Source organism: Heteronotia binoei, chromosome 10 (genome assembly GCF_032191835.1).
Source record: "Heteronotia binoei isolate CCM8104 ecotype False Entrance Well chromosome 10, APGP_CSIRO_Hbin_v1, whole genome shotgun sequence".
Lineage (NCBI taxonomy): Eukaryota > Metazoa > Chordata > Lepidosauria > Squamata > Gekkonidae > Heteronotia > Heteronotia binoei.
In genome coordinates, this window is record NC_083232.1 from 103,504,533 (window position 1) to 103,529,634 (window position 25,102).

Sequence of the window (25,102 nt, forward strand, 5' to 3'; positions counted from 1 at the left end):
CTGTTCAGTCCCCAGTGAATGATAATGATAACGATAATGAATAGCAACTCAAGAGACTTGCCTTTTAGAGAGGAAGAGGAGAGGTCGATGCGTGCAGAGCCAGGGAACAACTGCAGCCGCTTGTGCAAAACCCTGTTGATGATCTGCTGGAGCGTCAGGTGATTGTCAGCAGAAGAGAAGAGGAACATCAGCACCACTTGCGTGACCAGGCCCCCTGCGTCTGGGCTGGAAGACAACCACGCCACACATTCAGCACTGACGGGCTAGTTTGCGCACCCAGACAGAAAACAGAGCTTCCCGCACTTGGTTTGTCAGTGGCACACCACAACAGGAAGCAAGAGCCCTGGACACGTTTCCCTGTGTTGCAAACCTCCAGGTGGAGTTGAGAGATCTCTTGGAATAAATACTCCCAGGCCTGAGGCACAGCCTCCCCGAAGAGGCCATGGGGCTCTCCAGTGAGGCTGTGAAACAGAGCTCTTCTGCAGAGTCTGGACTATGGGGAACAGGCTCACAGGGTGCTTCTGAGGGGGGACTGCAGCAGCAGCAGCAGCAGAAGAAGATGATGATTGATGAGGATGGAGGATTTATATCCCGCCCTCCACTCTGAATCTCAGCATCTCAGAGCAGTCACAGTCTCCTTTACCTTCCTCCCCCACAACAAACACCCTGTGAGGTGGGTGGGGCTGAGAAAGTTCCCACAGAAGCTGCCCTTTCAAGGAAAACTCCTACAAGGACTATGGCTGACCCAAGGGCATTCCAGCAGCTGCAGGTGGAGGAGTGGGGAATCAAACCCAGATAAGAGTCCACACACTTAACCACTACACCAAACTGTAGGTATATTTGCTTTGTTTTATGCTTTAATGCTTTAACTATGAGACTCTACATGGTTTTATTGTGTTTTATTTTATTGTTAGCCATCTTGAGCCTTGACTATATTTTAAATAAATAAATCCAATTTTGTGAAAAGCAACAGTGAGGCTGAAGAACAACAGCAACGATCCTACAAAGATGATTCGCAGCAGCTTTAATAGCCCAGGCTGGCCCAGTCTCGTCAGAGTTTGGGAGCTACGCTGGGTTGGCATTTGGATAGGGGGCCCCCAGGGAAGGCTGCGGCTCCCTGCAGCAGAGATGGGCAGTGGGAAGCCTCCTCTGCTCCTCTTGCCTTGAAAACCCCTCGAGGTGGAACTTCATGGCGTCACCATGAGTTGGTTGCGATTTGACGTCACACTTTACCTTGATATGATATGTTCCATCAGAGAGGGAAAGGTCCCTGACATCACATCTAAAGGATTTCACAAATTCCAAGGAAGTCTAGAGGAAGGTCAGTGAAAGGAAGGTCAACAAGGCCAACATCCACTTAGCCCCGGCTGCAGCCCGAGGGAGATCAGGGCCCTGCGGGGCTTGGGAAAGGGAGATGTTTCTCCAGGCCTGCAACTGACACAGCAGCCTCCCCTGCTCCGCTTGGCACTGTTTACCAAGCCCTGTTGCCTGCAGTCTGAACACTTGCTCAAGACTTGGTTTATCTGAGCATTCATTGTGGAGATCACCATCTGATTTATTGTAGGTCTTATATTTGTAATTGTGTTTTAATTGTTGGATTTGCTCAGAAATGATTGTGGGCCAATTCACAGATAATATATTTGTAACTCCTTGAAGCATCAGTGCAGACCTACAGCATTCAGTGGAGAGAGCTCATGCATTCTGCTCAGAGCTTTCAAATGCTGCTGAGCAATTCAGTGGGGAGGAACCAAGAGATGGACATGAATGCAAGAGCTGGTGCCCCCCGCCCCCCAGAGGACACTCTGGATTCAGAGGCGCTTAGAAGACTGCTCCAAATATTTGCTCCCAAGGTTGTTTTCTGAACTGTCAGCCAGGACATTATTAACTAAAATACATAATGCCACTCAATCAACATATGTAATCATCTTGCTGGCTTTATGATGGGTGTCGCTAGTCGAGGTGCTCCCTCTCCCCTCCCCCACTCTCTCTTCCAGCGCTGCACCACACAGATCCAGCCGGCTCTCAGGGGCAGGCACACCTCTCCAGGCACCCCAGAACATCCTGCCCCCAGTTAACTAGCCTCTGTCCAAATGCTGGCTGAGAATCAGCTGGGCCAAGTGAGTTGGCAGTCAGATGAACGGAGCTCCCTTTCGTGGCAAGAAGGGCTAAGACTGCATTCTTTATTCCAAATGCATTGCAAGAGTCACTCTTAAGTGATAAGTGTCTACAAAATTAGCATCCATTCAAAAATGAGAACTGAAAATAAAGACAACCGTTGGGGGGGGGGGTGTCAGTGCAGTTGAGAGCTATACCACCAGGCTGGAAGGCACTCTGTTAGCTATTGGAGAAGAGGAGAAGTCTGAATAGGGCTATTCCTAAAGATGCAACTGGATTAAAGCCAAAAGGATATTCAGTGCTGCTGTGAACAGATGCAAAAGGAAATGCAAAGTACAACACATATAATAGGATCATGGAATGTTAGAAGTATGAATCAAGTTAAACTCAAAATTGTAAAACAAGAGATGGACCATTACGATCCTAGGTATGAGGGAGCTAAAATGGATTGGATAAGGACATTTTCAGTCCAAGAATTACACATTATATTCTGGAAATAACAGAAAGAGCTGGGAGGGACATTCAGGGTCAACCAGTCCAACCCCCTGCACAGTGCAGGAACCTCACAAATACCTCCCCCCCCCCACACACACACACATCCCCAGTAGTCCCTGCTCCATGCCCAGAAGATGGCAAAAACCTCCAGGATCCTTTGCCAAACTGGCCTGGAAAAAAATTGCTGACTGACCCCAAGGTGGCAATCAGCATTTCCCTAGGCATGTAAGAAAGGGCTACAAGAACTAAGCACTGACACACCCTTGCTGCCTTCCCTCTCATGATTTGTCTGAATTCACAGAATCAGCATTGCTGTCAGATGGCCATCTAGCCTCTGCTAAAGACCTCCAAGGAAGGAGAGCCCACCACCTCCCATGGAGGAAGCCTGTTCCACTGAGGAACCGCTCTAACGGTCAGGAAGTTCTTCCTCATGTTGAGCTGGAAACTCTTTTGATTTAATTTCAACCCACTGGTTCTGGTCTGACCTTCTGGGGCAACAGAAAAGAATTCTGCACCGTCCTCTATGACCAACTCAGAAGAAACTGTGTTGCTGTAATAGTGGGGCGAGGCATAACACATGCAGTCATGAACTATAGAGTCTGACCATCATTCAGGTTTATGCCACAACTATAGATGCTGAAGAGAAAGAAACTGAAAGTTTTATTGTTGGAAAATGTGAACAAGGGTTATGAAATGAACCAGGGGAACTACTCAGAGAATTCTGCAAAGCCAACAATTTCTTCATTGCAAACACGTTTCAGACAACCAAACAGATGAGTGTCTACACGGACATCACCAGATGCCCAATACAGAAATCAAATAGATGACATAATCAGAAGCAGAAGATATAGGGCGTTTTCGCACTCACCTTAATCAGCAGCGACCCCCTCTTCACCGCGCAGGATCTGCGCGGATTTCGCACTAATTGCCGCGGAGCACCCGGAAGAGCCAGAAAGTCCCGGCACTTTTGTGGCGCAAACGGAAACTGGTTTTTGGCGGTTTCCGTTTGCGCCGCAAAAGCGCCGGGACTTTCCGGCTCTTCCGGGTGCTCCGCGGCAATTAGTGCGAAATCCGCGCAGATCCTGCGCGGTGAAGAGGGGGTCGCTGCTGATTAAGGTGAGTGCGAAAACGCCCAAAGAATCTCTATTCTCTCTGCTCCAACCAGACCAGGAGTTGATTGTGGTACAGATCATCAGTTGTTAATATTAAAAAGTTGAAAGCAGAAGAAAAACACCAAAAACCATCAGAGACAAAACATAATCAAAATAACAACCCTGAAGAATTTAAAGCAGGGATGTCCAACATGTGGCCCGGGGGCTAAATCAGGCCCACGGAGGGCTCTTATCAGGCCCCCAAGTGACTAGCTGCTTCCTTCTCCCTCTCTTGCTTTCTTCTGCAGCACAGCTTGCTTTGCAAGACTTGCTCAATGGCATAGGAGCTACAGAGCAAACCTCTATTTTCTCCATTGGCTGAGGCTCCTTGGGAAGGAAGGGGAGAGAAATACCTTGCTTTGCCAGCCTCTCTCAATTGCACAGCAGAGCTACTGAGCCAAGCCTCTCTTCCTTCTGTTGGCAGAGGCTCCTTTCCCTCCTGGTTCCCCAGGGAAGGAAGGAAAGAGCCAGAACTTCCCTTGCCCAGTTCCCTGGATTCCCTGAGAGAAATACAAAGAAAGCACCTTTAAGACCAACAAGTGCTAAAGTTTTAAGCATGTTTTTTTGGTTTTTTAAACTGCTTATCTGTGTCCTTTATAAAGTTTATATCTCTGCTACCTAATCTTAAATAGCTACACACAAGGCCCAGCCTGAAATGGCCCAGTCCAACAAAGTCTCATTTATGTCAGATTTGGCCCTCATAACAAAATGAGTTTCGACACCCCTGGTTTAAAGACTATGTCAAGAACAGGTTTACATTAGTAAGTTCAATAAAACTGTGGGTTGAAACCAGAGACATTCTCAAGCCAAAAGAAATGAAAAGCCACAGTGGATGACTGATAAAACTCTTGAAATTGCTAAAGATAGACAATACACAAAAGAAACGATGATAGAAAAAGAATCAGCATTCTAAATGCAACTTTTCAATGCCTTGCATGCAGACACAAAGATATTAAACAACAAAGAACAACAAAAAGGGAAGGACAGATGATGGTATTGGATTTATATCCTGCCCTCCACTCTGAATCTCAGAGTCTCAGAGTGGCTCACAATCTCCTTTATCTTCCTCCTCCAAACAGATACCCTGTGAGGTGGGTGGGCTGAGAGGACTCTCACAGCAGCTGCCCATTCAAGGACAACTCCTACAAGAGCTATGGCTGACCCAAGGCCATTCCAGCAGTTGCAAGGGGAGGAGTGGGGAATCAAAGCCGGTTCTCCCAGATAAGAGTCCACACACTTAACCACAACACCAAACTGGCTTTCCAGTTCTCCAGATCTGTTCTGCAAGAGCCAGGGAAATTTAAACTGTGGCTAGGGATACTGAAGCCCTGACCTAGATGGCCCAAGCTACCCAGTCGCATCAGATCTTGGGAGCTAAGCAGGGTCAGCCCCAGCAGGTATTTGGATGGGAGACCACCACCAAGGAAGTCCAGGGTTGCATTGCAGGGGCAGGCCAGGGCAAACCTCTTGCCTCAACAACCTTTGTGACTTCCCACCACCGCTAGGGCTGCTGAAAGATCAACATGGAAACACATTATCTGACTGGGACAAAATAAAGAAAAGATGGAAACAATACAATAATGAAGAACTATACAGAAGACGTGAAGGGGTGGCAGATCCCTTGGAAGTATAATCTTTTGATGCACCTCTAGAAAGAGAAGTGAAAGCTGCCCTCCAACCAGTTGGGAGAAATGAATCACCAGCTGTAGATGGGATCTCAACAGAGCACAAAATCCAGCTCCAGTTCAAGAACGGCAGCCAGGCTTAAGTCAACTGGGGCCAGCAGCCTCCTCCTCCTCCTGCCGTCTCTGGTGCAACACAGGCCTCACTCAGGGCTTCCGGGCAAGCCGCTGTCCAACAAACTGTTTCATGTCTGCAGGTGACTCTTTTGCACTAATGCCCTCCTTCCAGGTGAAAAGCAACACACCTGGGAATGCGCCCTGTCAAGGGTGACATGAAAATGGCCTGTCAAGGATGACAGTTAATGACTTATGTGAGGTGCTGCCTGGACTCTGAGTGCGAAAAAAAGGCAGAAAGCAAAACACCCTGTGCGTGCAGGACACTCAGGAAGAGGGAGACTGCTAATGCGAGGAATTATTCATTTTAAACACTGACCCACTCATTAACTTTGTATCCAGAGACATGATACAGGACAGAATATGCTCCACTCCGTCCTCAGCTCCTTAAACAGGCACTTCACACAAGGGTAAACTGTTGTGATGTCAATCACTGAAAGTCCTTTGGAGGAGTCTCTGCCAGTGTTCCCTCTCAGCTGAGTGAGCATGAGCTAGCTCAGATTTTTAGCCTCCAGCTCACACGGGAAGGATGTCTTAGCTCAGGAAGGATGACCCCAGAGCACACTAATTGATGCAGCAGCTCACAACTTCAATGCCAGCATGTGGAGGAGGAGGAGGGGGAATCAAACCTGGTTCTCCAGATTGGAGTCTGCCACTCTTAACCAGTGCATCACACTGGCTCTCTGCTCAATTAATGCACAATGAGAAGGGTGAGAGAAAACTCTGGCCTTTGCACTCAAATGGATGCAGGCATCTGGGGAATGAACACATCCCTCACTCCTTTCTTATTGCCCTCACCCCGTGGGCTCTCTGTTAGACTCCAGCATGGAGTGACACCACCAATGGCTGACATGGCCCCCGGGAGGGAGTCAGAGGAGCGAGGGTTCAGCTCCTCTCACTGGATATGACAATCAGCCTGGCCCCACCTCAGAAGTGAACAAGATTAGAACATATACAATAGATAATGCGATTCTTTGGCAGCCTTTAGCTACCCCCATCCTAGCAACAGCAGGATAATCGAACTGGCCAGCTGGAAAAAACCTGAAACAATTTGTGCAAAGTGATTCACATGCCTTGAAGTGATATAGACATGGCTATTGTTGTTATCAGTCTGGCCTGCCCAATATTACAAGCTGGTTTACAGTCTTAATTTTCTCGTCTCATTTTACTGTTGAGTCCAAAGGTTTTATGAGCAAGTCTGCTTATGAACAGGTCCCCCAAAGACTTATGAACAAGACCACTAAGAGGTGCATGATTCAGTTTGTGCAGCAACTCAAATGAAGTTGTTTGGAAAGGTTTCTGAGGTGATCGACTGTGAATGCTCCCCACAGCAAATGCCCATTTCACAAATGGTTGTATCCGCCCACTGCCAGTGTTACAACAGGGTTTTGCCATCTCATTTGAACGTAGTTTTACATACCTCACTTTGACAAGCTGTGAGCCTCTGTATTTATGTTTTAAAATGGAATTGTGAAATGTCTCATACATCTGTTGGAAGAAAAGAAAGTATTTTTAGCAAGAAAAGTTGGGGTGAGTCAAGAAACAGTCTTGTGAATGCTCCAGCAAGGATGTTGGTTTGCATCACAGCACTTAGCTCATCAGTGTCCTTCAGAAAAACACTTATTTTCCACTTACAACCAGGGCTTTTTTCCTGGGGGGATGCAGTGGAACAGAATCCTGGAACCTCTTTGTGGAAACCAAATTCTAAACAAAAAGTTTAAAAGTTTGCGAGGGGCAGCCACGTGCTCTGCATTTCCTGCACTAAGCAGAGGGCAGCCTCCTCCGACTCTGTTGCCAGGAGCTTCAGTGGGGCCAGTTTTGAGCACACGGTTTTCATCCTTAAATCCCACCTTTTGAAGGACCTCCGACTAACAAAATGTATTCAGGCAAAAGTTTGTGTGTACCAGAACATCAGGTGTGTTGGAGCGCAAACCCATCAGGCCCAGTTTATATACACAACAAAAGGAACATGAGGAGTTGTTACAAAGAGAAGCTTGTTGCACTTTATTTATGTAAGTGCAACTGGTCTCAAGTACCTCCATCTAAGTAGGAACTTGGGCCACTTTTCCAAAGTCTAATACACTATCTCTGGGCCTAAAAGTCCCTCTCACATGACTAGCTTCTAAAAGGTCTTTCAGAAATGCTCTGCTACACGATAAGTATGCATATTCATTCACAGCACCCCGTCTTCCAATTGTTCTTTCATCTCAGAAAAAGTATCTTTGTTGCACCTATTGTTGACATTTCATGACCTTCAACGGCTGACTAAAGCAAACTATCACTCCACAGTATTGTGCTTACAAAAGATATTCAATTGAGAAACACCTCTCCTGAAACCTCACTTGGGTGAAATACAGCCCTGAGCCCACAAACTGGAAGTCATTGCTGTCCAGATATTGCTGTCCAGTCACTCAAACAATCTGGTCCGTCCACCCTCCCCTCCCCTCCCCTTCGGATCAAAGAGGCACAATCGCATCTGCCCCTGCAGCCTGCCCATCCTTACCTCATTGTAGGACAGGCTGAGAATGCTTCCCAGCAGCAAACTCCTTGCCACACCTCTGTGGCACATTTCTAGCCGTCTGAACGTGTGCTGTGTGTGGTCAGGAGCTGTGTGAATGCTCCTCTGGTGTGTGCATAACCTGTGCCTGTCTCAGCTGCCAGGTATGTGCTGTCTGATTGCTGTGGCATGTGCCAAGCTGCACCAGCTTTCTCAAAGCCAGGAGACTGCCCTTTGGACTGTCCCGTCGGCTAAAGAGGGGGCACAAGCAGCCCTCCGGGGCAGCCCATACCACGACTATGGCGCTTCCTCTCCAGGAAGGGAGGGGCACCACCTGGCTCCATCCCTCTTGGTCTTTAGCAGCCAGCTGAAGACCATATAATTCAGGATGGGTGCGGTCACACGTCACATTAAAAGCGGGTGTGTAGCACTCAAATTTGAACCGCTGAATATTGATTCGATGCAGGGCCGTTCAGACGAGCATCCAAGAATGCGGCTCATTCTGTTGTTGAGCGATCAGACATCCAATACTATCACACTCTTTTCTTGGAACATGCGTGATCAGATGGTGATTTCTGGAAGGGGGGGGGGTCCATTGAACATGTGCCCAACCGTTTGGAGGTGGGAAATCAAACTTTGCTTCAGAGGCAGGAGGGAAGCGGGAAAGTTTCCGGAATTAACGTTGCCGATTCAAACCAAGGAACTGCCAGGAATTACTTTCCTAGAAATTGGCAGTGACAATGATATCTGGAAATCCTCCACATTGAAAAAAAAAAGATTTTTTTCCTGTTCTGAATAGTGGGATAACGTTCCCCCCCCCTCCGATCCTGTGTTGATTGGAGAAGCAGAAGCGTCACCTCAGATTCCCGGATGGTCTGGCAATGTGCATATCTGCTGGGGCTTTTTTTTTTTTTTTAAAGGTGGGAGGGGCAGTAAACATTCCAAGGGGCAGTATTGCGCGTGAGCTGTCCAAACAGGAAAAAGCCGATCTTGTGCCGCTTTTTTGAAAAAGGGCTGAACTTTTTGCGCCGTCAAATTAATGCGGCATTGAGGTGCAGCATGCCGGGATGACCCTGGATGACGCTCGATTGCCAGATGTGGATGTCTGAACGAACACATTTAATCCGTCAGCAAGACAGAGCTGTGTCACCACTAATGGTACGTCTGACTGCCCCCGATGGCATCTGATTGTTCCTTGGCCTTCCAGTCACTGTAAATTATTGGTTTTATGTATTTTATGTTTTCATTGTGTTTTGATTAGGGTTGCCAAGTCCAGTTCAAGAAATTTCTGGGGACTTTGGAGGTGCAGCCAGGAGACATTGGTGTGGAGCCGGGAGAAGGGTTGTGACAAACATAATTGAACTCCAAAGGGAGTTTTGGCCATCACATTTAAAGGGACCGCACACCTTTTAAATGCCTTCCCTCCATTGGAAATCAGGAAGGATGAGGGCACCTCCTTTGGGGGCTTACAGAATTGGACCCCCTGGTCCAATCCTTTTGAAACTTGGAGGTTGTTTTGAGGAGAGGCATTGGATGGTATGCTGCAAACTTCTGTATGTTATGTTTCCTTTCTCTCTCTTTTTTTGTATTTGAACAATAAGAAGAGCAAATATTATTTTTCAAGTATTTAAAGATGACCCAGTGGTGGGGGTGAGGGAGGTCAGTCAGTCAGTCACATTTTATTTGTATCCCGCCCTCCCCAAGCGGCTCAGGGCGGCTAACAGCATAAAATTCAATACATACATTGTATAATAAATAGTATTTAAAGACAGTTAATTAAAATCCATAAAATCTAAAAACATTAATACATTTAGTGCTATTCCATCGGCAAGTTTACTTGGCAATTTAGTAGTATCAGCTGGTGAAGGCCATTTGGAACAGGATGGTTTTGCAGGCCCTGCGGAATTGTTCAATGTCCCGCAGGGCCCGCATTTCCTCTGGGAGTGCCAAAGATATTCTTTGCCCAGGTCAACCTTAGTGTGGGGCCTTGGTTGAGTGCATCCCATTTTGACACATATTTTATGTCTTTTGGGATTGAATTGCAGGTACTTTGCATCCATTTTTCTTTTGGACACCTGATAATTGGAGGCAAAAGGGGATTTCTCTCATGGTGTTCAGTTGTGTGAATTGGTGCTGGAAACACAGCTTTCTTTCATAGATGCCCACACAACAAAATCCACAAGTACGTATAGTGACATTAAAAGTTACTGCGCTCCTTGTAACATCCTCTGCCTTTCTGCTGTGGATATAATTTAATTACTTCATTTATGCCGCTCCTTCCTCCCCAACAGTCTCCTCTCCGATGTTATTTCCACAACAATCCTGCAAGGGAGGTTAGGCCGAGAATGTGTGACTAGCCCAAGGTCCCCCTGCAAGCTTCCAGGGACTTGAATGTGAGTCTGCCACATCCTGCTCTGACTTTCCCCCCCCCCACACACACACACACACTGGATTCCCATCCCAGAGCTCTGACTCACAAAAGCTTATGCTAGTTTTCCATTAATCAATTAATTAAAACATCTATTAGCTGCCTTTTTATTTATTTCAAGCATTTACCAGCTGCCCTTCTTCCTGACTGAGCTCAAGGAGACTCGCAGTACACATAAAATAGCATGGGAAAAGACATAAAACCAAAATTTTAAAATCACAATTCAGAATTGTTTAATCAAACACATCTTTCTACCTTATAGGAACTTACAGTGGCTTACAATGTAAAATAATTAGAACACACAATAAAAACATCAAAACTAGGGTTGCCAATCCCCAGGTCCAGTCTGGAGGCCCTCCCCCCACTTCAAGGTCATCAGAAAAAAACCCCAATCTGTAGTTTTTCATGATCCACATAGTTGGAAGCTTTGCTGTGATCTGTAAAACACACATTGATTTTCTTCTGAACATCTGGCATTTCTCATTCCATATATGGTAATGTTATGAAATTTTAGGCATGAGAAATCATATCAATTGTCTGATAGTTGCTGCCATCCTTGACATCTGCTTTTTTGGAAGTGGACAGTAGATCGAACATTTCCAGCCTGTGGGCCCTTGTTTTGTTTTTTTCATATTTTGGGGCATGTTCTTATTGATGGACTCAGTTTCTGTCCCATCTACTCCTGGTGCTTCATTTCTCCCACTTGTTTTGAGTTTAGCTTTCACTTATTTCTAAAATTGGAGGTTCTTGATTCCATGTTGAAGGAATCTGCCATCCTTCCATCTCTTCTGTATATTTCTTCAGTGTATTGGTTCCATCCTTTCTTTATGTTGTCCTGATCAGATAATGTATTTCCACGTAGACCTTTCAGCACAGTTTGAATTTCCCTTTTGATTTCCTGGGTCTTGTGGAACAGACCTCTTCTTCCTTTTATGTTGTTCTACTTCTTTGCACTGGTTATTATAACAGTTCTCTTTGTCTCAGCATGGAAGTGGCTGAAAAGCTGCACTTTGACTGCTGGTTCTATTCAGGGCCATAGCAAAGATTAGCAAATTCAGGGGAGCCCTCAATTTTTCAGGAGCCCCCCCAATGGAAGAGGGGAGGAGGCAACAGCAGCAGCAGCCGTGGCTCTCAAGCAGTCGCTCTCGTGGCTGCTCTCCCCTCCCCTCTGCTGCCCCTCCCCCATGATTCATATCACGTCGGAAGGGCAGTGGAGTGCCGCCAGCGTCCTGCACTATTTAAAGGGCCCGCTGCCTCCTCCCTGTCCCTTCCTCACAATTGAAATCACGCAGGAAGGGCATTGCTGATGTCCCGCACTATTTAAAGGGACTGCTGTCAGCTGATCAGTGGGCCCTTTAAATAGCATAAGAGGCTAGTGGCTGCTCCACCACGCTTCACCTGTGATTTTAATCACGGGAAGGAGAGTGGGGAAGGCCATGGTAAGCCAGGAAAGGACCACCGTGGCCCTCTAGCTGCAGCAGCAGCAGCAGCCAGGAGTCTCAAGTCAGGGAGCCCCAGGCCAAAGTCAGGGGCAGGTCCCCCACAGCTCCCCTCGTGGCTACAGGCCAGGTTCTATTTCTGTCTCCTTTTACTTTTAGGGATCTGCAATTTGGATTGGGGAGTACTTGGAGCTGCTGAACAATGCTATATTTGGGGCAGTTACAGACTAGAGTTCCTAAATTTTGAATTCCAGATGGAAGGGTCCTGATTCTGAATCTGGATTCCAAATCTGGATTTTGATGCCCACTCACGTCCCTGGCATTTATTCCCCTGCATCTCAGCATGGAGCCCAGGAAGTTTATGCATGTTGCCCTGATAGGCTTCCCAATCCTCAGGTCCCAGAGGGGGATCCCCCAGTTTTACAGGCTTCCCCCCTCCCCCAGCCAGCTGGCCGGCAGGGGAAGCCCCGGCCCCACAGTGATCATGCACCTCCATGAACGATTCCCCTAGGGAATGATGGGAAATTGATCTGCAGGTATCAGGGGCTCTGGGGGGGCCTGTTTTTTGAGATAGAGGCACCAAATTTTCAGTAGAGCATCTAGTGCCTCTCCCCCAAATACCTCCCAAGTTTCAAAAAGATTGGACCATGGGGTCCAATTCTATGAGCCCCAAAAGAAGGTGCCCCTATCCTTCATTATTTCCTATGGAAGGAAGGCATTTAAAAAAGTGTGCTGTCCCTTTAAATGTGATGGCCAGAACTTCCTTGAAGTTCAATTATGCTTGTCACACCCTTGCTCTTGGCTACGCCCCCAAAGTCTCCTGGCTCCACCCCCAAAGTCCCCAGATATTTCTTGAATTCGACTTGGCAACCCTATGCCCTGAGCAAGGCTAAGAAGAGCGGCCCACAAAAGCTCCTCCCCGGCAGCCACAGATGTTCGTAGCCTTGAAGGTGCTCCTGGAGTCTCTTGCTCTTTTCTGCTGCTGCAGGCAGCCTGGCATGGCAGGCGACCCAGCTGCATCTATCACCAGACAATGAGTTTCAGATGCTTATCCCTGCAGGCCGCAAAACAGCCAGAGCAATGAGTGGGTGAGAGCTCAAAATGCAAGCCAGAGAGATGACTTGCGTGGGGCAGGGGACAGTCCCCAATGAGGCAACCTCAGAGGCATTCAGAATGCAGATCACATCACATACCACAGGAGTTCATCAGGTGGTTGTCATATCACTTTGTGCAGTGACTTGATCCACACAAGCAGCCAGATACAGGGGGTGGGGGGGAGATGCATATTTTTTGGCACGCAAAAAAGTGATGTGGGCTTTCTGGAAAAAGATGGATCAGAAACATTTCTGGAAAATGTTGATGCCCTGAATAAAACACGATCCGACTCGGCGCATTTATTTTGACTTACATTTACAGCATAGCCCTAAGGAGAGTTACACTTTCCTCAGCTCACTGACTCCACTGGACTGAGATGGGGGTGACTCTGCGCAGGATCCCACTGTTAGTCAACAAACGTGGAACCCACTGCTCTGTTTATCTCGATAGCAACAAATACACCAGTGGAAATATCTGATTAGGACAAAAATTAGTTGAGTGTGGCTTAAATATTACATTCAAACAAATTCAAAGCTTTACATGGAAATAATTTTTACTGACTAGTACTTGTAAAAATTGGAAGAGAGTGTCGTATTTATTTCTCGTATGTTGTTTCAGATGGGCACTGAAAATGTTGATATATCATGAAACATTTTTCAAGGGTGTTTAGAGGGGAGCAACTCTTTGTAGAATTGCTTTGTGGTTTCATCGTGCCCAGAGAACTGTGCCTGATCTGCCGTGGACGTGGCTGTCTACTCTTCTGTTTCAGCGGAATGTAATTCTCTTCCACAGAGGTCAGTGGGGGACCTCCGTTTCCCTGTCACTCTCCGTGGCATCATTTGTGCTACTTCAGTTCCACTGCAGATGAGAGATTCCAGTGTCCCTTTTAGAATGTGAACGGACACAGAGACATGGGAATGTTAGCTTTGGTTTTGACTTGACCTGCACAATCAGGTGAATTCATAATTTGTATTTAATTTGGATGATTGTATGTATTTGGGGTTTTATCCTCCCATGCCTGTTTACAAATCACAAAAATACCCATGTGCTTTCACACTCCTTACAAATAGTCACTTGAAAAATGCCAAGCTAGAGTTGCCAATCTCCAGGTTAGGTTTCAAGTTCTCCAGGAATTGTAACTGATCTCCAGACTGCAGAGGTCACCCCCCACCCCCACCCCGGAGGAAATGCAAGCTCCAGAAGGGCAGACTCTCTGGCAGTCACATCTCAAGAAGTGCCCTTTAGTCTCCAGGGGTTTCCCAGCCCAGAGTTGGCAACTCCAGAGGCAGCACAAAACCTGGGAATGGCTCACAATTCAGGGACTTTGGGGATATTTCAGTCCTGAATATCCTTGAATTTTTTCATTGCTCTAATCTGCCCTGAGCCCAGCTTGCCGGGTATGGCGGCTGAACAAGGCCTGCTTTGCAGGAAGGGGGGGCTACAAGTCCAAAACAATAAATAAGTAACTTAATAAATAATATAGGCTAGCAGCTGATCACACACAATTACTTCTTTTTATTTTTTTAACTAAAAATACAAAATGCATGACCCTAGAAAAATATACTGAATCCAACCATCGGTCCATCAAGCTCAATACTGCCTACTCAGGTGGAGGTATTGGGGAGGGATGGTGGCTCAGTGGTAGAGCATCTGCTTGTTAAGCAGAAGGTCCCAGGTTCAATCCCTGGCATCTCCAACTAAAAAGGGTCCAGGCAAGTAGGCATGAAAAACCTCAGCTTAAGACCCTGGAGAGCCACTGCCAGTCTGAATAGACAATACTTTGATGGACCCAGGGTCTGATTCAGTAGAAGGCAGCTTCATATGTTCATATGACCTACCAAATGCCAGGGTTGAAACTCCATGTCAAGCAGATGCTCTACCACTAAGTCACAGCCTGTCCCCCATGTCCCCTTCTTGCTTCCTCCTCCTCTTTCAGATTCTTCAGGATACCCCAATGTCCCTGGTGATTCACACCACTTTTCTCCAGAAGAACAAATCCTGCAACCCCAACAGAAACCACAGGAGGTAAAGAATGAAAGATAATATGCCCGATGGATCTCATGCCTCCCAAACTTTGCATCCCAGGATAATGGACAAGAAGAGATGTAAACCTGTCCAATGTTGCTCATAAAAATTGCAGGTGAGAATATTTTAAAATTCTGCTTGAAGTTCCAAACCTGTCTAAAATGTGAACTGTAGGAAATAGCTTGAACCTTTTTGTTTCCTTTAAAGCCTGTGCCTTTTGATCCACTTTCCTTACATTGTCCCTTTACATAACAAAATGCTTTAGAAACTGTTTCTGCATGGTGAAGTTCCAAGTTGAACCATTTTCTTTATGTCCCTGTTTTATTTTCCTATATCATAAAAGATCTGGGGAAGGAAATGTGAGGAGGCTGCCCAAGAAATCCAGTGGGCATGACGACCGGCATAGACAGAGTGCCTCCTCCCTCCAGTGGTCATCACCTGCCCTGAAAAGCATCCCAAGGCTTCATGGAGCTCTTCCCTGCAGTGGGAGGAAATAGTTAACAAAGTTGGTAATGATGGCTATGCTTAGAAGGATTCCCTCATTCAAGGAAGAGTTCAGGTGGGTTGCCATCTTGGTCTGAAGTAACAGAACATGATTTGAGTCTGGTGGCACTTTTAAGACAACTGTAATGTACTGAGAACCGAGTTTATTCAGTAGCACATTACAAGAGAGAGAGCACGCAGGCCGGGCCCCGCTTATATACATTACCTGGAACTGCCCCCTCATCTGACCAGGCCAATCCTGGTCAGTCAAACTTCCCGCCACAGATCATGATGGGCGGGGCATCTGGTGAGCTACATCCGGGGACCCAGGGGTCGCCTTCAGTAGCGATCGCCATGCTGCATAACATCTTATGTTCGATACATAACACTCCTCCCCCCCTAGCTCAGGACACATAGTCCTGCAAGTAAGCGGGGGCCCTGTGCTCCCGGGCAGACCTCCTTGGAGTTGCTGGTGGAGTTGGAGTGGTTGCCGGTGCCGCCAGGGCCACGGCCGCTGACGCGGACGGGGTGACAGTTTCCCCGCGTGGGAGAACTGCTGGCCTATGGTTGTCTGCACCCTGCTGCTCGTCCGGTGTCCCTGCTCCTGGGGGGGTCGCCCCCGCTACAGTTTGGCTCTACCGCCTGATCGGACGGAGCGGTCGGCGGGTTTGGGGTAGCTCTCTGTGGAGGCACGGCTGTGAGCTCCTCCTCGCTTCCTATTGCGGCCGGGTCTTCCGGCAAGGTGCGGCGACGTATTTGGTCTATATGCCTCCGCAATATACTGCCTCCCTCTGTTGATACGTCGTAGTGGCAGGACCTTATTACTCGAAGCACCCGGCCCGCTACCCACTCGGGGCCACTAGCATAGTTCCTTGCATACACCGGATCCTCTGGGAAGAATCCCCTGGCTGCTTCTCTGATCTCGGGGGAACTGCGGATGTCAGTGGCCCAGTCGGGGTGCAGCCGATCTAATCTCGTGATTAGCTTCCGTCCCATTAACAGCTCGGCCGGGCTGACCCCAGTGACTGGGTTGGGGGTTATCCTATTGTCGAATAGGAAGGAGGCTAGGCGGTGGTCCCAGTCACCCTGCACGATACGGCCCAGGGCTTCTTTAGTGGTGCGCACCATCCGCTCTGCTTGGCCGTTGGTGGCCGGATTGAATGGGGCGGACCGTATGTGCTGTATTAGGTATCTCTGCAAGAACTCCCGGAATTCCCGGGAGGTGAAGGCCGTCCCATTATCCGAGACAATGGTGTCCGGAATTCCGTGCGTACTCAGGACCCTGCGCAGCGCCCGGATCGCCACTGTCGTTGAGGTTGAAGCCACTGGAATAACCTCCAACCACTTGGTGTACGCATCCACCAAGATGAAGAATATTTGGCCCTGAAAGGGCCCCGCAAAGTCAATGTGTAGCCTAGACCACGGCTTCCTGTGTGTTTCCCAGCATTGAGCGGGGGCGCTGGGCGGTTCGGGTCAGGACTCCTGGCATGCTTTGCACCTCCGGACCCACCCCTCTATTTCCTCATCCATCCCTAGCCACCACACATAGCTGCATGCTAGGGACTTCATCCATACAATTCCTGGATGTGTTTCATGCAGGGCCCCCAGCACTTGTCTCCGCAGCGGTGGGGGGGAACCACCACCCTGCTCCCCCATAAAATACATCCCTTGTGGGAGGATAGTTCTTCCTTGCATGTGGTGTATGCCCTGAACTCCTCGCCCTGTTTTCCCTCTGGCCAGCCCCTTACCACTCAGTCGAGAACCCACGCGAGTAGTTTGTCTCGCCCTGTGGCCTTCGCTACCTCTGCTGTGTGCAGGGGTCTCTCTGGCAGCGTTTCAATAAGCATCACATGGTGGGCTGGGGCTGGGTCTATAGAGGGCAACGGTAGGCGACTGAGAGCGTCTGCATGTCCCATCGCCTTGCCCGGCCGGTGGACCAGGGCATATGTGTAGGAATTTAGGAACTGATTCCCCTGCAAAACGCGCAGCGATAGAATCTGTGGCGTTTGGCAGTCTGGGGCGAGGAGGCCCAGGAGCGGTTTGTGGTCTGTGACTATGGTAAAACGTCTCCCGTACAGGTAGTCGTTAAACTTATGCACCCCTGCCACAATCGCTAAGGCCTCTTTATCTATCTGGGCATAGTTGCGCTCCGCTAGGGTCAGGGTCCTCGAGTAGTAGGCTACCGGGACCTCCCTCCCGTCTGGGAGTTGGTGACCCAGGACGGCGCCCACCCCGTACGGTGACGCGTCGCATGCTAAGATCACCGGTAGGCTCTCATCGAAGTGGTGGACCACATTGTTAGATACGAGCAGCCCTTTGACTGCCTGGAAAGCGGCTTCCTGCTTCTTTCCCCAGACCCACGCGGCATTTTTGTCTAGGAGTCTGTGGAGGGGTTCAGCTATGGCGGCTTTGTGGGGGAGGAACGAATGGTAAAAATTTAATAACCCCAAGAAACTTTATAGCTCCGCCTTGCTCTTGGGGGTGGGGGCTTCCACTATGGCCCTGGTTTTGTCTGGTGTCGGGTGGATTCCCGCTGCGTCCACCGCGAACCCCAAAAACTCCACCCTCGGTACCCCAAGGGAACACTTTTCTCGCTTGACTTTCAGACCGGCCTCTTGGAAACGGCAGAGGACTTCTCGCAGCCGGTTGCTAAATTCCTCCTCGTCCAGTGCGGTGATCAAAACGTCGTCGAAAAATGGTTACACCCCGGGAATCCCTTTGAGGAGAGAATCCATCAGGCTCTGAAACACCCCCGGGGCCACGCTCACCCCAAACTGCAACCGTCGCACCTTAAACGCCCCCCTGTGGGTTACTATGGTCTGTGCTTCTGCCATCGCGGAATCCACGGGCAGCTGCTGGTATGCCTGGGCCAAGTCCAGCTTCCCAAAGATTTTGGACCCCGCTAATGCTGCCAGAACATAGCTGATTACTGGAACGGGGTAGGGGTTATCCTGAAGTGCCTTGTTAATGGTGCACTTGTAGTTGGCGCATATGCGCACATCCCCGTTCAGCTTTACCGAGGTCACTATCGGGGTTTCCCATGCGGCATAGGACACAGGTTCCAGCACTCCCTGGCAACTGTAGCTTTGATAAGCTAGAGGAGTCCCTGAGGGACCGTTTTGCCTGGGGCCTGAGGGACAAAAGATTGCAACAAAAGCTCCTCGCAAAGAGCTCACCCTCCAGAGCGCCTTCAACGAGGCCATCTCGTTCGAGCGAACCACGAAGACTTTCCCCAAAACAAGGGCCGAAGCCGTCCATCAGGAAGAGATGGGTCCCAGCCAACCAGATGAAGAGGAGGCCCTCCAGCTACGCCGCCAAATGGGAGTGGGCCCAAGGGCAACCCAGTGCCGGCTCGAAGAATTCAACCCCGCTACCCCGAAGAGGTGGGAGACCTACACGGAGGGGGTCGCTTGCTACCTTTGAGCTAACAGGATAACGGAGGATAGCCTAAAGAGAGACGTTCTCCTGAGCGTCTGCGGAGAAGCCATGTTCGAGATCGCCAAGGGTCTCTCGGCCCCCGCAAGGATCACAGAGAAGACGTACTAGGAGATTGTCAGGCTCCTCACCAGGCACTTCTTGCCCCAACCCTTGCTCATCGCTCGCCGGTTCCTCTTCCACAAGAGGGACCAAGAGGCGGGAGAGACAGCAGCAGACTACTTGGCTACTCTCCACCCCATCGCATTTAAAGGGACCGCACACCTTTGAAATGTCTTCCAGCCATTAGAAATAATGAAGGATAGGAGTGCCTTCTTTTGGGGGCCAGAGAATTGGACCCCCTGGTCCAAGCCTTGTGAAACTTGGAGAGGCATTGGATTGGATACTATGCTGGTTTTTGAGGAGAGGCATTGGATACTATGCTGAAAATTTAGTGCTTCTACCTCAAAAAACAGCCCCTCAAGAGCCCCAGGAATTGGTCTCCATAGGGAATAATGGACTGTCCAGCAGATATTTCCCTCCCTCCCCCACGTTCTGATGACCCTGAAGTGGGGGAGGGCCTCCAAACGGGGGGGGGGGGGGTCCCCTGCCTCCACCTGGGGACTGGCAACCCTACAAGCCAGGTCTTTAAAAACATGGAAAGCAAAAGGAAAGCACTAGAATGCGGCAGTCTGGCCATTGTATCACCTGGACTCAGCACCTGATTGTGCACTTGGTCGTAAATAGTTTAGAAATAAATATTTTCTTGAGTAGTAAGGCAAACATATTGCCTTCTTTGTCACATCTTACAGCTCCACCCCTCCCCCAAGTTCTTTTGAGAAATATAGAAATGTTCTGTGCAAGTATTTGTTTTAACATCATCACAGATATAGAGACCACCTCCCCCAAGTTCCCAGTGCCTGACAGAACCATAATGGGCTACCTCTGCATAATTGGCTCCTATTGGCAACCAGCCCTTTTGCACTAATAAAGGCACATTCAAATGACATTTGCAACAATTCTATTCCAGATGACAGCGGGACACAGTAGCAGCCTGTGAGGACACACCTGTGCACCAGGCAATTGTAATGACATCACCAGTTGCAAAGAAAGAAAAAACACGGAGGGAATGCAAATTGAGTACAACAAGAAAGAAAAAGATAGACCAGCATCACCAAAGAAATACAACCGACAACAGAAACATTACACAAATACTCTTTATCTGACTTAGCAATCAATCAAATGCGCTCAGTTGTGCTTTCTCTGCACCCTGCCACAAAATAAGCCAACTTAAAAATCATGATTTGATCTGAACGGAGGAACCCCAGAATGCTTCTGCATCCCTTCTTGCAACAGTCATCCAAATGAGGAGGATGGGAAGTCTCTGTTTTTTCAGAACGAGAAAGAGGCTCAGTGACACACTTGGCAGATATGATAGGTGTCAACATGCTCTTATGCTTATGAAAGACACTGAGAATTACAAACCTTGCCAACAAACTTTATTCAGATCAAGCCCATACTTGAGGATGCCTCTGCTTTTCTTTTGCATAATGATCTCATACCTGCATGTAAATTGGTTTTTGTTTCCTCCTACTTCTTTTGTTTTCTTACAGTAATGGCCTTTAATTTATCTTCATAAAGAGATGAGTCAAGATGAGACTACCCCCCCCCCCTTTGCTTCTACAGAAAGAACTTCTGCGTGACACAAGGACATTGCCCAAAATGGCATCCCCATTGTATGTTCTCCTCCTTTAATAGTCAGCAACACGTCCCATGCAGACAGTGATATTGCTTTGTGAGTTGCCATCCTGCCCCATCACAACACCAGCTCCTACTGATGGGAGTGTGGCAGTTCACAACATGAGACAAGTGGGGAGACTTCAACTGGGGGCCATCTATTTTCTTCTGTGCTCTTCCAATTGCTTTGTGCACACACTGGGCTAGCCCCACCCCCAGACGCTCACTTGGCTCCTGGTTATTTATCCTTCGAGCATAAAGTAAAAACTTAATTATGCTCCTGAGCTTTTTTCTTTTTGGGGGGAGGGGCAGGAGATTTAAGAGGTCTTTTGTTTTTCTCTTCCCATGAGCCCTGAAGCTCAGGAATGCAATTTTATCTCACTGCTGAGTCTGCTGGTCTTACTTCCGTAAACATCCTGATTTGTTAGTTGAATGGTTATTGACTGTGATTTCAATGTTTTGTGCTGGTCAGAATTGATTTGAATCATTCTAACTGTTGAAAGTTTATTTAGTTCCATATTTAAGGATGTTAAGGTTTGATATTATTAATACTTAATCAGATGCAAAGACCAAGCAAGAATAACAAACTAAGTCTATATGGTCACCATTTGTTTGGATTCAATTCCTTGGGTGGGGGAGGGGCCACCGAGAAGCAAATAAATATATCAAAATAGGAGAGTGATGTGTAAATGTGCCCTTCTTAATTGTGGAATGCTAAGAGTAATTAAATGAGACCCTGTTGCTACACGCCATCTCCACTCAAGCATGGAGCATCCTTGTCTTTGACGTGGGCTGATTGGTTGTGCTATTATGTATCATCTGTTATCACATCAGAGAAATGCATTTCAATTAGGCTTGCCAATCCCCAGGTCCCAGCAGGGGTTCTTCTGCTTTCCCAGGCCGCTTCCCGCCCCCAGTCAGCTGGCCGATGGGGGGGGAGCCCCGCCCCAAAAGGACCATGTGCCTTTGGAAAGCGATGGTGTGTCTGTGTTACTTTGAAGAAGTTGGCAGCAACTCATGAGTAGAGAGGCCAATCCAGCGCTTCAGAGTCACCAGAAAGTGGGGGGGAGGGAAACATCTGCTGAGCACTTCATTATTCCCTATGTGGAGATTGATTCTCATATTGTATAATGGGAAATTGATCTGGAGGTTTTGGGGGATCTGGAGGAGCTGTTTTTTTAGGTAGAGGCACCGAATTTTCAGTATAGTATCTAGTGCCTCTCCCCAAAGTACCCCCCCAAGTTTCAAAACGATTGGACCAGGGGGTCCAATTCTATGAACCCCAAAAGAAGGTGCCCCTATCCTTTATTTCCTATGGAAGGATTTAAAAAGGTGTGCTGCCCCTTTAAATGTGATGGCCAGAACTCCCTTGGAGTTCAATTATGCTTGTCACACCCTTGTTCCTGGCTCCACCCCCAATGTCTCCTGGCTCCACCTCCAAAGTCCCCAGATATTTCTTGAATTGGACTTGGCAACCCTAATTTCAATCTGCCTTTCTAAATTACATATATATTTTAATATTCATTGCATTACATTCTAATCATTATTCCAATCTTCTATTCCAAATAAGAAATACACTAAAATAAAGAGGATGTATAGCCCCTTCTTGGTGAGAATACAGATGTGAGGACTAAATGGCCGTTTTCACACTAGCGTTTGCTCCGGCGTAGCGCCCCATTTACCTCCGGATCTTCTCTTGGATTTCGCACATGTTGCTCCGGCGCTGCGCTTTGCTCCGGCGCTTCAGGGATTTTACGCCGGAGTATGTTTTTCAGCAAGTTGCCGGAGTTTCCGAAAACCTCCGGATCCACTCCGGATCCACTCAGTGGAGTTTCCTGTGCGAAATCCATCCACGCCGGATCGACTGCTTTGGGGGCGTCACCCTCTCCCTTTCCGTCCTCCCACCCCATCCACCCGCTTGGCCAATCATCAGCGTTTCACGGCGCTTCCCCAAAGTGCCGGCACGGCCATTTTTTTTTTTAAACTTCACAGTTTTGCGTAATAGCGATATTTTGAAATTAACAAATAGGGAAAAAAAAAACCCTCCTGGAATAGCCTCAATTGGCACTTCAATTGGTTTCGTTAGAATTTTTTTTTATTATTGACTTTAGTTGCGTTATTCCGCTGTTGCGTTATCTCGATAATGCGAAAACGACCATTGTTGGGGGGGGGGGGGAATGTAGTGCCGGTGCGGGCCAAAGCGTCCATGTGTGTGTGTTTTAAAAAGGGAATGCCTCCCTCAGCTGTGCCACCAGGATTTCTGGACCTGCACAAAATCGCCATGTATAAAATGGGAAGTTGGAGTCCTGCATTCTTCTCCCTGGCTACATTCCGCTCGGTTAGAAAGTAGACGCGAGCGAGCTCCTCACACGCGCCACAGAAGGGGAAGGAGAGAATGGAGCGGGGGGGGGGGAGCTCTGGCAGCAGGAATCAGTCAGGTCCCCGTTGCAAGCGCCAGCCGGGGAGGGGAAAGAGAGCGGAGGAAATTTGGGGGGGGGGATCTAGTGCTTCAGAATTTGGGGGGGGGAATCTAGTGCTAGGATTCTCCACTGTGAATGCTTCCGTTAATACATAAAGGGCTGTGGAGGATTCTACAGCTGCAGCCAATCCATAAGCAGCAGCAGCACACGTGATGCGGTTTGTCCAAGAAAAGAAGGGGAGGGAACAGCTCGATGTTACGTTAGTACGTTAGTACGTCATTACGCAACCAGACTTGCGCTTAAAAAAAAAATGATTGACAGGGCATCGGACTCAAGCCGATGCCAGTGGGAAAACGATTTGAGCCAGGGCTTCAGGGAAGGCGACTCCGCAAAGAGTCACTAGTGGGAAAACGAGAAAAATGATCCGGACATAATTGCGCCGTGGAAAAAGGGGAGCAAACGCTAAGTGCAAAAACGGCCAATGAGTTTAGCATATGTAGTGAGATAAGAAACCAATATTCCTGTTGAAGGGCAGCTGCTGTGAGAGCCCTCTCCAGCCCCACCCACCTCACAGGGGGGTCTGTTGCGGGGGAGGAAGATAAAGGAGATTGTGAGCTGCTCTGAGACTCTTCGGAGTGGAGGGCAGGATATAAATCCAATATCATCTTCTTCTTCTTGAATCCAGGGTGGTGGTTCTGAGTGTTGTAATAACCTGTAATTCAGTAATTTCCTTTTCCAGTCTGTTTCTGAAGTTTCTTTGCAATAAAACAGCTACTTTGAGGTCACCCATGGAATGTTCTGGAAATCTTGCCTATATGTATGGATGGTATGAACTGGTAAATTCCATTTTCTTGTATCTGAGGAAGTATGCACACACAAAAAAGCTCATACATTGAATAAGACTTTGTTGGTGCCAGTGGTCGTGAACTTTGTTATTCTGATTCCTCACATGATTCCTTTTTTAAAACATATGGTTTATATATATGATGGAATAAAATCAGTATAGCAGTATAGTAACTCTCTTAAAATATTTTTATCTTACTCTCATTGTAAAATAGTTCTCAGGCATCTCAGAACTCAAAAAACAGCAAGTAAAATATTTTGAAAAATAAAATCTCAGCAGTTTAAAAACACAGCCAGCATGAGCACTAAACCAGCATCAAACCAATGATCAGTGGTGGTAAAAGGCCAGCATGTGTTCCCATTCCTTCTTCTGCAGTTTTTACGCTTTTGAGTCTACTGGAAACACTCTTGAGAGTGAAAGGAGAGGTGCACTGTAAAGAAGTACAGCCTGCTTCTTCCAATTTCTTGTCCCACACATCCTGCAAGCTTAAATGCCTTAGGATTCCTAGGTACTAATTTTCTTGTAGTTCATCAGCACCAGATAACAACATAGACCTGCTCCTACCTGTCTTACCCACCACAGCAATTTCACCAGCTGGAACACCTCTATTAGCCCATCCAAAGGATGATGATTCTGAAGCAGTCCTTCCTGCTCAGTCGCTTCACCCGTCTTCCCCAGCTATCAAGACAACTGACGATACGGTTCAGCCCAAGCCTGGGTACCTTCAGCATTTAATTATCTTTTGTATCACTGAAGTCAGTCAGACATCACATCTCAGCATGACGTCCTTCAGTTCAGAACATATTGCAATACATTCTGCTCCTGTCTAGCTAGCTAGATTTAGGTGAGTAGCCGAGTTGGTCTACAGCAACAGAACAAAGTTTGAATCCAGCGGTACCTTTAAGAACCGACAATGTTTAATTCTGGAGAATTTCCTGTGCATGCCCAGAATTAAACTTTGTTGATCCTAATGTGCATGCACACAAAAGCTTATTATATCCAGAATGAAATTTTGTTGGCCTTAATGTGGATACACGCAAAAGCTTATACTTAGAACATTCAGCATCTGTGCTCTTCTTCTGATCAAGACATGTTGACAGTTCATTCATGGAGGCAAAGGAATCAGCCTCTTTTCTGGGGTTGTCCCTTCCCTGTGGAATCCC

At 47.8% G+C, this 25,102-nt stretch overlaps 1 long non-coding RNA gene and 1 other non-coding gene across 2 annotated transcripts in view; one reads left to right on the top strand and one right to left on the bottom strand.

Annotated features, from left to right (window-relative positions):
• Nucleotides 1–141: 141 nt before the first annotated feature.
• Nucleotides 142–25,102, bottom strand: part of LOC132578159 (uncharacterized) — a 64,819-nt gene continuing 39,858 nt past the window's right edge. The window contains exons 2-3 of the long non-coding RNA XR_009555872.1: nucleotides 6,978–7,045; nucleotides 142–225 (exon numbers count right to left, since the gene is read on the bottom strand). This is a non-coding gene — a long non-coding RNA (uncharacterized LOC132578159). The remainder of the gene's footprint in view (nucleotides 226–6,977; nucleotides 7,046–25,102) is intronic.
• TRNAN-GUU (transfer RNA asparagine (anticodon GUU)) lies at nucleotides 14,638–14,712 on the top strand. The gene has a single exon. It is a non-coding gene; the product is annotated as a tRNA-Asn (tRNA).